This window comes from Pollicipes pollicipes, unplaced genomic scaffold, assembly GCF_011947565.3.
Source record: "Pollicipes pollicipes isolate AB1234 unplaced genomic scaffold, Ppol_2.1 Scaffold_4295;HRSCAF=5057_pilon_pilon_pilon, whole genome shotgun sequence".
Lineage (NCBI taxonomy): Eukaryota > Metazoa > Arthropoda > Thecostraca > Pollicipedomorpha > Pollicipedidae > Pollicipes > Pollicipes pollicipes.
The window spans coordinates 24,043,388-24,056,047 of NW_023596461.1; positions in this window are offsets into that span (position 1 = coordinate 24,043,388).

Here is a 12,660-nt window from a genome sequence, read left to right on the forward strand (position 1 = left end):
CATTTTCAGACCTTCCGTGCAAAACCAGGGGCCTGGAGCAGCCCTTCCGGCACGTAAGAATTAGAAACGAAGGTCTTGTTGACAAAATTGAATGGCGTTTGTCCCATCGCCATTGGACGGACGGCTCTCGAGATCACTTAGGGATGCAGAATGTGTCTCCCCTCCCGCAGACTAATGTAAATCTCGCAGCCAGCGGGGTATGTGGTAATGGCTTTATTACCTAGACTTAGTTGTTTGGTAAAGAAATCAGCCAGCTTTGCTGAACTTGTCTCGTTGTCCCTCCCTATACCCGGACTCGCACGTTCGGTATGACCTGTCTTTGTTTTCCGAACCGAGTTTGGACTAACGTTGCGGCAGAGTCCATTAAGGAGTGCCCCGCCTTTGGGTCATATTTCAAAAACAGACTGGTGAAACCTCAGGACCATTTACGTTCAATAATAGCACTCGGTAGTGCCACTGCAGCACCATCAAGATATAATAAGGGCATCAATTTTAATTATTGTCTAGTCCAAATAACGCTGTCAATGCTCTGTAACAGCACTACACTTCTTCCTTTTTTGATAACCCCAGAGTGTATCTTGAGTCCGCGCCAACCGCAGCTGTTGCGACGCCGTCGTCACGACGATGGCAGAATCTCCTGAGGGCTGTTGTCAGCCTTTACAGGTTAGAGGCACCACCTTGGCATCGCCTGCCTGTCACCCTGGCAGGAAAGGCGGGCCCCGCGGGAATAGAACCCCGTACCTCTGGTTTCCCAGATGCGCTGTGGTTAATGCAGACGCGTTAACCACTACACTGTCGGCTCCCTGTATTCGCAGAATGAAAGCCGCGGGATAAAAGCGGGATTAAAGGATAAGGGAAACAAATTTGGATATCCTTTTCTTTAGCAAGAATGCTTTAAGCTTTCGTAACATGTCTTACTGAAGGATTTTGACAAATCAGTGCGTCATAAACATTACAGAACAGACGCGTTAAAAAAGCAAGGCAAATACAATGTATTGCCTTCACGGTTGTGAACAGTGAGTCCAATTTTATTTTTCCTGCAGAAAAGCCTGTTTCAAATCGAGGTTTTGAGCTATTCAGTAGGCATTCGAGAAAACTGGTGTTACTGATCAAATCGGACGGTTTTATCTAAGAACAATTGAAAAGTACAATGGCATACTCCCTTCGAAGGGAGCATCCACATTTCTTTTACCTTTCACGCATTATTCCATCAGACACATACAATGTGATAAGTAATGCCAGTTTTCCCAAAATCGTTCTTAATAGCTCAGAATTTCTATTTGAAGCAGCCGACCCTGTTGGAGAAATCTCATTTGACTCCCCGCTCACCGCTATGAAAATCATGCACTTCATTTGCCTCGCTTTTCCAACGTGTGCATTCTGTAATGTTTGCAACACACTAATATGTCGAGACGTTTGCGGAATACATGCTTCGAAAGCTTGAAATACCGTTTAGGTAAAAAGATGTGCGAACGTGAAGCTATCATCCCACGAATTCAACGACATGCTTTGCTATGGCTTTAATTTCTCCCCTATGGCGCTTACCATAGTGGCTCTTTTCAAGGCGTACTTTGGCTTTGGGAATGGGGGGTATCGCATGATCCATAGGACACCATGGTTCAAAATCGAACCAACCTTCTTTTCGGTGACAGGCTCTTGCCCAATGGGTCAATCCCGAACGTTCTTTTACTCGCACCAATGGAGGTGTATATGGCGGTCGTCATGACGACGGTGGTCGCGACTGCAGGAGGAAGCGTAGTGCTGTTACAAAACGTTGATGTATTTTGGTCTCGAAAATGATTGAAATTGATATGCTTATTACGTGCTGGCGGTGCTGCAGTGGCGTTACGCAGTGTTATTATTGGAACTAGTGACTATTCCTGAGGTTTCACCAGAGTATGTTCCTGAAACATGCTCCAAAGGTGGGACTCTATTGAAAGGGGAGTGCTCCACATTGGTATAGGGTCTTGAACTGAAATGTACATTTTGAGCATCATTCGGTGCAGTGTACAGCTCTGTGCATTTGAAGACCTAAACTTTTCTAGTCCCTGAGCTACTCGCCCGCGAAAATGTGCAGACCATTTCGTGCAGACTGTTTCGAGGCAACCCAGCCATCCATGATGCCATAATAACGTCATTTAAATCCATTGGCCATGTGACGATCGGGTCCAGAACAAATGCTATCGTCGAGTCGTTAATATCTGGCGTTTTGGCGTTTGTGAGCACGATTTTGAGATAACATGGTCTTCAACTTATTCTCAGTCAGTGTTGTGCGAGGTACGATGACGCAATCAAGCAATGACGCGCTGAAGAATTTACTGATTGGAGAAATCATGTTGGCCACAGCAGTCCTTTCACTTTGAAGTATACCAATAGTTGTCAGTTAGCTTATTTTATCACAGCTGATGCCTCCTTCAATGTCTTTAAACGTAGAAGATTCCCTTTCAGCGCGCCTGAGATGATTGCGCCTGGGGTCTGGGTTACCTGCTCTACCACACACATACACGCGCGCAGTGATAACCACCAAAATCTGTAGGTCTTATTTTAGTATCCCTGTACTTTCTCTCCTTCTTAAGCGACGTTCGAAACTCGCCACTGATTTTCATGCAATTGGAAATCATCGCAGCGAGTGACACCACCCGCGTTGTGCGTACTCTTTACCTGCAAGATAGCAAAATGACCTGTGTAGTTCCGCGTTTCTAAACACAGATAATAAATAACGTTCAGTCTGTGTGCATACTACATGCATGATGTCATTGTTCTGCTTCGTCCGTGTCTTGCCACGCTTAGTGAGTGGCAGCTTGTCGCAATTTTTAATCGTTTTGGCATGTGATGGATTATTTTTGCCTCCCTACCTATGCCGCCGGGATAATATTTGAATGCGGCAATGCCCCCAATTTCCTTCATGCTTACGGTGATCCCAAGGACCTGTGCAGGGGAGAAGGGCGACAGGATGTAAATCATCCTGTAAGCTCACAGCTTTTATGGATTTTATCGCGCGTATTGCCAACGTGCGTTTTGCTGTTCATTACCCATAAATTCATGGCTTCTTAGCCAGCTCACAGCTTTATTGACATTTGTTAGTGTTCGTGTCGGCAGACGCACTGCCGGTAGGCGGCAATACAGGCCTAGAGCGTTTTAGCCATTCTGCTTTATAGGAAAAGTGCTGTTTAACTTTCTTTAACGTGCTATTAAAATGTTGACCAAGTTTAAGAACATTTTTAAGTGGGAAGTTTGTACTTAACTGATGCTAGTATGATGGCCATTTAGAAGCACCGGTACTTCATGCAATAGTCGGAAATCGAAGGTTTGCTTTTACTTGCCGTTGTCATTTACAAGTTCCGCTACAGCTGTGGGGGGTGGTGGGCCGGGAGAGGGAATAATGACATCAATGTGCGCTGGGACCAGGGGCCGCTGAGTGCCTAAATGCAGTTAATCGTCGTCGTTATCACTTACCAAACATCGCGATCGAAGTTGGCGGGAGTAGTTGGGACATTTGAACCGAATCGCCGTAACTCGGCCCGGGCACATGCTGAATAATCCATCTGAAATTATTGGGAGTACTCAGTTCGTTTCCACCGAAGTCTAAATTTTACGGATGTACTCAGTGAATGCCTGGTGCTTAACAGCCCGTGCATTGAGGCTAAGCTGCAAATGAACTTAGTGTCAGAGTTCACAGAATACCATTTCTTTACCACGCTCGGGTTTCAGAGGACCCCAGTCTGGTCCTTGTGTTTTATCGGGCCAAAAGCCTCGGCTGCAGTTTTTCCCCCGTTTCGTCTTTAGTGCAATAGCCGGACGTGACCTACCTGATACCGATACATAATCATACAGGCCCACCTTAGATATTTATATTTTTAACACGCATCCAGGTGGCCCTTCGCTCGGGTGGGGGGGGGGGGGGTCAATTTGTGTTCCCCCTGAGATCTCAGGAACTAAGAGAGCTCGAGACACCAATTCACAGGGTATGTTGACCTATACGTGAACTTACTCAGGTCAAAGTTTTGGATTCCCAGTGCATGACCTTCGGGTCAAATAAGGTCAAACAATGTCAAATTCCAGATTGGTCTCCGAAAAGCAGCTTGAATCGAGATAACTGCTCCTAGCAAAGGGCCCCATGCTCATTTAAAGTCATTGGCCTTGCTTGACCTATTCAAAGTCATGGTGACCAAAATCATACAAGGCTGCTTTGAGTTGCATTTGAATAAGCGACAAAGATTACGCTAGGCAGTATGTTCGCAAAAACATAATTTCGGCCTGGATCATTTTAGGTCAATGACATTTTTTTACATTTCAGATGTCCATAAAGGGTGCATAATGCGGTTCCTGTTTTCAATAAATTTGAAATGAGCACCAGAAATTAACCCATACAGCAAGCCCTAGAGTAATAAAACAGGTTGGCTTTGACCTTTACTGACCTTCATACCTGACCCTAGGTCAATGTCATTTGTTCATTCGATTGTTGTGTTACCTAAGAAAGTATCTCAGAGATGTGCGACTTCGTTTAACACCCCGTTGTTGGATCAGATTGAGCGATTCCCTAGAAATTGTCTTCGCTGAACCGTGGCCTGACTTTGACCTGCCATAGACCAGCGGCCTTACAAGGTCCATCTAAATTTTTGATGCAGGAGGATTTGCTATTTAATTGTCTACAGCCATGCAAAATTTGGTGCGGCTACGCCACGCCGTTCGGGATTATTCCGGAAAACATCTTTGGGAGGGTCAATTTGGCCCCTACCCTAGCACGTGTTTCTATAAACAGACATCGTTTTGTCCCACCACACCCCGTGGTTCCGCTGTTGCCTTGCTTTTTCGGAAGACATCTTCTTCTCTTCTCTTCATAAGCATCACTGGATGCGGAAAGGAGTAATATCACATATTCACAAAACCTGGAGGTTTCGGAATTCGGAATTGCTTTGAGTGGCTTGTTAGTAATATCCATTGCACATCAACACGCGGCCGGATAGCCGGTTGGATGCCCTTCGCTCGGGTGGGGGTCAGTTTGACCCTCTGAGACCTCAGGAGGTAAGAGAGCTAGAGACACTAAACTCACAGGGTGTGTTGGCCTATACGTGAACTCACTTAGCAAGGTCAAAATCCAGGTTAGTCTCCAAAATGCCCCCAGAACCTAGATACCTCTTCTTAGCAAAAGTTCACGTGCTCATTAAAGATCATTGACCTTGTTTGACCTTTCGAAGGTCATGATGACTGAAATCATACAAGACTGCTTTGAGTTCTGCATTTGAATAAGCGACAAAGATTACGCTAGGCAGTATGTTCGCAAAAACAACGTGTTGACCTGGATCATTTTAGGTCAGTGACGTTTTCTGACCTTTAAGAAGTCCATGGAAGATGTGTGATGTGATGCGACTCCTGTTATCAATAAATTCAAAATGAGCACCAAAATTACCCCATACAGCAAGCCTTAGGGTAATAGTGCAGGTTGGTTTTGACGTTGTTCTTACCGTCATACCTGACCCTAGGTCAATGAAATTTGTTCGTTCAATTGTTTTGTTGCCTAAGAAACTGTCTCAGAGGTGCATGGCTTTGTCTAACACGCCATTGTTACATCAGATTGGACGATTCCATAGATCACCTGCCGTAAGTCAGTAACCTTACAAAGTACATCTAAATTGTTGATACCAAAGGATCCGCTATTCAGTTGTTTACAGCATGCAAAATTTGGCGCTACTACTCCGCGACGTTCGGAAACCGTTCGGGAAAAACCTTTGGCGGTCAACTTGACCCCCCCTACCTAGCGCATGTGAAGGAGGTCGAGGCAAAAAGTGGTTGGAAGAGGGAGGAGGATAAAGTTCTCAAAAGAGGTGCACAATATTACCCATGCTTGATCGGTTTGCTATAGCGAGAAGAACGCAGCATAAATCGGTCGTGACTTCACTTTTGGAGCCCGCCGCTAATCAGCGCAGGGGCGTCTGTGGAGCCCGCCGCTGACCAGCACTGGAGCGTCTGTAGAGCTCGTCGATGACCAGCACTGGTGCGTCTGTGGAGCCCGCCGCTGACCAGCACTGGAGCGTCTGTGGAGCTCGTCGATGACCAGTCCCGGAGCGTCTGTGGAGCTCGCCGCTGACCAGCACCGGAGCGTCTGTGGAGATCGCCGCTGACCAGCACCGGAGCGTCTGTGGAGCTCGCTGCTGACCAGCACCGGAGCGTCTGCGGAGCTCGCCGCTGACAAGCGCGGGGGTGTCTGTGGAGCTGGCTGCTGACAAGCACCGGAGCGTCTGTGGAGCTCGCCGCTGACAAGCGCGGGGGTGTCTGTGGAGCTCGCCGCTGATCAGCGCGGGAGCGTCTGTGGAGCTTGCCGCTGACCAGCGCGGGGGTGTCTGTGGAGCTCGCCGCTGACAAGAGCGGGAGCGTCTGTGGAGCTCGCTGCTGACCAGCGCGGGAGCGTCTGTGGAGCTCGCTGCTGACCAGCGCGGGGGTGTCTGTGGAGCTCGCTGCTGACCAGCGCGGGAGCGTCTGTGGAGCTCGCCGCTGACCAGCGCGGGGGTGTCTGTGGAGCTCGCCGCTGACAAGAGCGGGAGCGTCTGTGGAGCTCGCTGCTGATCAGCGCGGGCGCGTCTGTCAACATCTAAACATCTAAACCAGAGGATAACGGCTGGCCCGCGCCCGGAGAACCGGCGCGAGATCGACCGAGTCACGTTTAGTACTGCTCTCACGTGCAGTCGACGCCACATGCCAGCCTGGCGTATTGTGAACGGGCGTGATTTACTCGAGCACTGTCGCCGCCGGCTGGCTTACCTTGGCCGGTCTGTGGCGTCTCCTGAGTTCTCGTTTGATCCCGTTGATCCTCGACTGTGACAACACCCGGGGAAATGTCGGCCGTGAATGTCAACGGTAAGGTCCGTCGCCGTAGCGAGACGCTGGCGGGATGCTGTGGTAAATGAACACCCGCTGACGGGGAATATGTAGTTGGAGATGGCTGGCTATATTTTTTTCTTGACGTAACGTATTGTTTGTAGAAATGAGGTGATTAACACCTGCAGGTGAGAAGATGTTGCAAATCTGCAGTGCAAAGAACAACATGAATTATTATTTGTTCGATTTCTAAACCCCCATGACATTAGGCATGCTTCACATGTTAGTGGCAAGGTGATGAAACGCCCATTTGCAAGCCCTCTAGCTTACCTTTCTAAATTAATCGATATCCTTCGGTCGATCGATTTACATGTCGCATACTTTATGGCTGTCCTCAGTGAGCTCTACGTTCCTAGTTAGCGCTGTTTCTTGGCTTGAAATAGAAGTCGCCGCCTTTCCACCACATTTTCTCGACGTTGTTTCATTTTCTTTAAGTCTTGACTTCTATAAATGTTTGGTACCTGGCAACCTTTTACTCATAGACCTTGCGGTATCCAAACTTTTGTATACAGCGGTAATATGACGGTCTCGCCAGTAGGACCACCCTGTGATTATAAATTTTCTCGAATAGATTATTCATACGAACACTCATTCTTGACTTGCGTACATGCATACCGCAACTGCAGATCAGTGCGCTTCTCTCTCCGTCTCTTCTCTATTTTTAGGTGTGACGCCTCCCCATGACTTGAGGGATCGTCTTCTACAGCACTTTTCCATGCCGGGATACCATATGTACCTTGTACGGTACGGTACGGTAACGGCCCTGTTCGAAATTTCTCAGAATGAAACCTGGGCCATGCAACACTCTTCTCTTGACGCGCCATTGTCGCCTCTATTTTTCATCTTGCAGTATTTGTACATGTAGCTTCGAGCGCGTGGACGGCAATTCGTTGACCAATGAGCGCACCAATATTAGTTCAGAAACAACGTCCGTTCAGCATGACATTGGCTGCCGTTGAATGCCTCTACCGTCATGCATCCACATATGTCAATAGTCGCATGATAAGTGGCTGCTTGTGATTTATTTGATGATAGAGAAATTGCTTCAGTGGACATGCGCCTCCAGTGGCACGGCAAGTGATCAGCCTATGCAAAATACTGGAAAGGCCGCGACTTATTCTGACATGACCCCCACAGATCAAGACTAGTAATCACAAAATGACGACGACATTGGCGACCCTGCAGCGATTAAGATGTGACACTGGAGAAACCAGGACTGGATGTCTGGTCCGATCTGTCCTCTGATGCCATACCGACGGGGAGTAACCAGGCCGTTGCCGACGTGTTGCAGGTCCCTCCGGTCAATGCTTGCGAACGGCTGGCAAACACAAGCTTTGTGAATGTGAAATCAGTTGGCATGTGGTTTCATCTAGGGTCGGCTTGCAGATATTTGGTCTCTTTCTGTTTGTATTCCGAACGGAGAGGTCTGAAACAGGTGCAGTCGGGCGGGACGGGCAGGTGCACCGGCTGGAAAACATCATCCGGTATCTGACGCACCTGTTCACAATAACAGTTGTTGCGTCGATGAACCACGCGTCATGTGACGTCTCTTGACTTAGGAAAGCTGCCCCTGTTTAAGTTTCATTTAAGTGTTTAAAGATCAAGACACGCTCGGTAGGCCACAACTGTAGCAACATGACTCAGTGACAACGAGATTTGACCAGGTATCGACCCGTCGTGGGCTGCAGGGCATTGCCACAGATGGTACGGAAAATCTGCTGCTTAGGCTCGAATGCCAGGGGCGTTTCTCGCCAAACGTTACTTGGGTTATTGGATGGTGCAACTGGGGGGGGGGGGGGGGAGGGGGGTCATTACGTCTCAACAGTGGAATTGAACGTGAAAGCCGGCTCAAGAAGCACAATTTCAGACAAAAGCGGTTTTATGGACACGGTAAGGGTCTGAGTCTGAAATGATAGAATTGAACAATGGAACGTTACTGACTTACTCAGAACTAATGACATATCATGCGACGAAACATTTTTTCTCTCGAAGTTGTTTAATCAATCATACGCAATATGAACATTCATGTCAAGGTGAAAAGTAACGAGTGCAAACATCTTTGTCCGACTGGGAAAAGCTCTCAAATGTATTTGGTCGCATTCATACGGGATAGAACTGATCGTGGTTGAATTTAAAGAGCGAGCAAGATAGATGTGCCAAATCAGAATACATTTGGGACATTGTAGCTGACCTGAAATCTTGCATTACTCTGCAAACTCATTTTTTATACATTTGTGCTACGGATTTGTGGCAAATGCCGTATATGTGACGGAAATAAGAATTCAGCCGGGACATCTGGGATCCATTTGGTTCCCTACTCCTTTGCTCATTTACTGCGTGTAAACCATGATGCCGCTTGGGGCCCCTGTTAACAGCGGTACGGTCTGTGCACGTCTCGCTGAGATGTGTCTTAGCCGGCTCCACGGGCGCACATTGTGTTCCAGACCGGAGACGCTCCGTCCACCTCTCCGCCTCACATCGGCTGCCATGTCCTGGCCCCGGAGCGCCCTGCGCGACCTTTGGCGCGGCAGCACCACCTTATCACCTCTCGGGCGCCGGCCTTATTGAATCCACAACACAGCCGGCTGTAGTATTGAACTACTATTTGAATACAGATTCGGCGTCGGCGTCGTCCGGGCGCCGTTCGGCCGGCTGAAACGAGTTAAGTTGGCCGGTAAATCTGACGGCGCCGCGCCCAGATGGGGCCCTAGTGGCGCCCGCGGGTGTCGTTCGAAATCATACGGCCCCGGTCAGTCGGTTCAAAAATAACCGTATGTTCGTGTAGCGCCGCGCTTGTAGGGCAGACGCGCGGCGTTCCTGTGTCAGAGGGCACCGGGAGTGAGCACGCGCTAGCGCCGCCAGCTCTCCGCCAGCCACCTGAGCGTTTATGGGGGCAGCTGTGATAAAATGGCGACATAAACTGAATTGAAGATGAAGGAAGGGATTTAATCAGAATCGCGATGCCGCTGCTGGGTTATACGAGCCGGCCGGCGGGTTATGCTTACCTGCAGACGTCGGCGGTGCCCGGCGCCGCGCCTCTGCTGATGGCATGACGCTTTTACGAGATTAACATCTCGAAAAGGCACTGTTTGGACGGGCTGGTCGACAGGCAAATGACGGGACATTGTCTTGGACATCGTTGGCGCGGCGCTGAATGCGAAGTGTGGTTCATGGCTGGATGCTGCGCGCAGTGAAGCCGGCAGTCGCCAGATGGCGGCTCAAGCGTTTAATGGGTGAACCAGACACCCAGAGCCCTTTTACACGGATGTGCTTAAGACCGCTCCGTTCTTGCGGAATATTTTTTGGGGATGTTTTGGAGATGTGCAGATTATCTGTATACAGCACATTTGTCTGCAGGGGCCACCAGTGACCGAGACAGGAATCAGCAGTAATTCAACACAGCAAAGCCATGGAAGCAAAGCAAAGGATTACTCGGTCGCCGCTTTGCAGTCGCTGTCGAAACCACGGCATCAAGGTCAGCTTGCGTGGCCACAAGCGGTTCTGCGCGTACAAGGTAAGCGGCTTGGTCGGCTGAAACGATTGATGTAATGTAGAATGACAGGCTGTGAGGTAATTGTTCAGCCTAAGATGGATTGGTTAGCGCTTTTTTGTCGAACTTTATTCCGGCAGATTATCTCGTTTTGTGCCCTCGTTCCGAAATGCGAACTCTGCCATAACTGAATGCACCACTACTGCGCATCTGCTTCCCAAGCGGCCCATATCACACTAAAACTTTGCAAAGTTAGCATGGTGTAAGCAAATGTGTGGTAAAATAAACGGTACCGTAGGTTCAGGTGACTATGCTTGAGGCTTTTTACCTACGTATTTCAACATTTTTGTACGTGGGCCTTCTCCGTAACCGGTGTCATTTACCTGTCAATTTACTCCAAAACCTAAATGTTCGTGCGGGCTGAAAGTCATCACTTGACCTTGGAGTATCAAGACAGCAGCGTCAAGGGCCTTGCGGACGACCAAAAGCGCCCATAAGGACTTAAAACTGAGACATGACACTAGCATGCGCATGACATATAAAACATATGTTTATGTTTTAGGCACAATGTTAAAGTACTTTATAGCAGAGCCAGTATCTCCATCACCAATATGTTTCCGAAGCCCCGGTTTCAGTATAGTGAACTTTAGATACCCACCGCAAGGCTCTTTTGGCTGGTAACAAAGAATATGGTTCAACTTGGCTTTCGGTTTATTTGTTGTTTTTTTGTGTGGCAGGCCCAGCCATTTTCCGGCTCTGGCCCAAAACTAATTTTGTGGAACCACATTCTGACTCATTCATGAGCCAATACAAACCTAGGTCAGCGTCCGCGACCTCACTAACTCGGCGCCCTGCCCCCGCTTGCAGGAATGCCTGTGTGACAAGTGTGCGCTGGTCAAGGCGCGACAGCGGGTTATGGCGCGTCAGGTGGCACTGCGCCGCGCCCAAGAGCACGAGGAAGTGAGGGGCCACCCGACCAACTTCCCGGCGGTGCTGCCACCTGATGGAGCTACCGAAAGCAGCGTTTCGCCGGCCGCCGTCGTCAGCGCAAGTGAGTAGCGGGTTTTCTAGCGGTCTGAGTCGCAGCCAGGACAACGTGACTTGCACGGCTTCGGCTTTGCCAACGCGTTCGATAATATCTCTGACACTTGCAGTAGTCTTTCAGGAATATGGCTAAATCGATTGGTCACGACACTGGCCGGAATGATGCTCAATTCTTTCGATCGGTTCTCAAATGGACACAGTGGCGCAACTTACTAGGACACTTCTTGAACAGATAAATGGTGTTCTCGACCAGGTTGCCGGTAGATGTCTCTGAAGTGGTTTATGATCGAGGCGTTGTATGATAAATCGTGCAGAGAATAATACCCCAATATCTTAGGACTGCTTTTCACTCGATACATTGATCACTGCGTCTAGATGACCCATAATCACCTAGACGCAGTTATGTTTGCTTTGGTAAGTTTGAGCCCGGTCAGGTGATGGAGTTAAACTGTATATGCTATAACCATTTCAGGGTCAGCGAACGTAATTCATTACAAAATTGTAGATAAAAACAATACCAAACATGAAATATCAACAAACTGGAAAACGTCCCTAGAACTAGAAGCAATCCGAACAATCCAAACCAGACCTTTTTATGAATGTAGGATAAAGACCTGACTTCGTGAAGTCGTGACCTTTTATCAAGTCCCAAATTAAACACTTTTTCTCCTTTTGCTTCTTAACTTTTCTTGAGAGAGTATATAAAGTTATTGAGCCACCTCACTTACCAACACGTGCATCGTTTTGTTTTTAAATGGGTCGTAAGGTCAACGAAGCTCGCGATGCATGACCTCAAAGGTTGAGAAAAACGTTCTAACACCGCACTATAATCGACAATGCTATCAACCGACTGCTCCCGCCCTACCGAACACGTTTTCATCCCTGCTTAGTATACTGGACCTCAACTGAACTTATACGACTACGTAAACGTCAACAAAATGAGAGGGTGACCTATGAAGATAATGCACCGATCCGCACTTATATCGGTATCATTTGTAAGCACCTGCACTGCTGAACACGATGTAATACGGGTTTAGATTTGTAATATTTCGGTAGGGCACCGCCTGTTTCCCCATACACAAGTTAGCCATTCCAAAGCTGATTTTGACCCCTGCCCCACCCCTTCCAATCTAGTGGTGCCCAGGTACATGCAGCAAACAAAAAAGGGGGCCAAATAACTCGAATTTGAAAGATTACTTATAATTGTTTTCCACGGCAAACAATTGTTTGTTTTCATAATATGCTTCTGA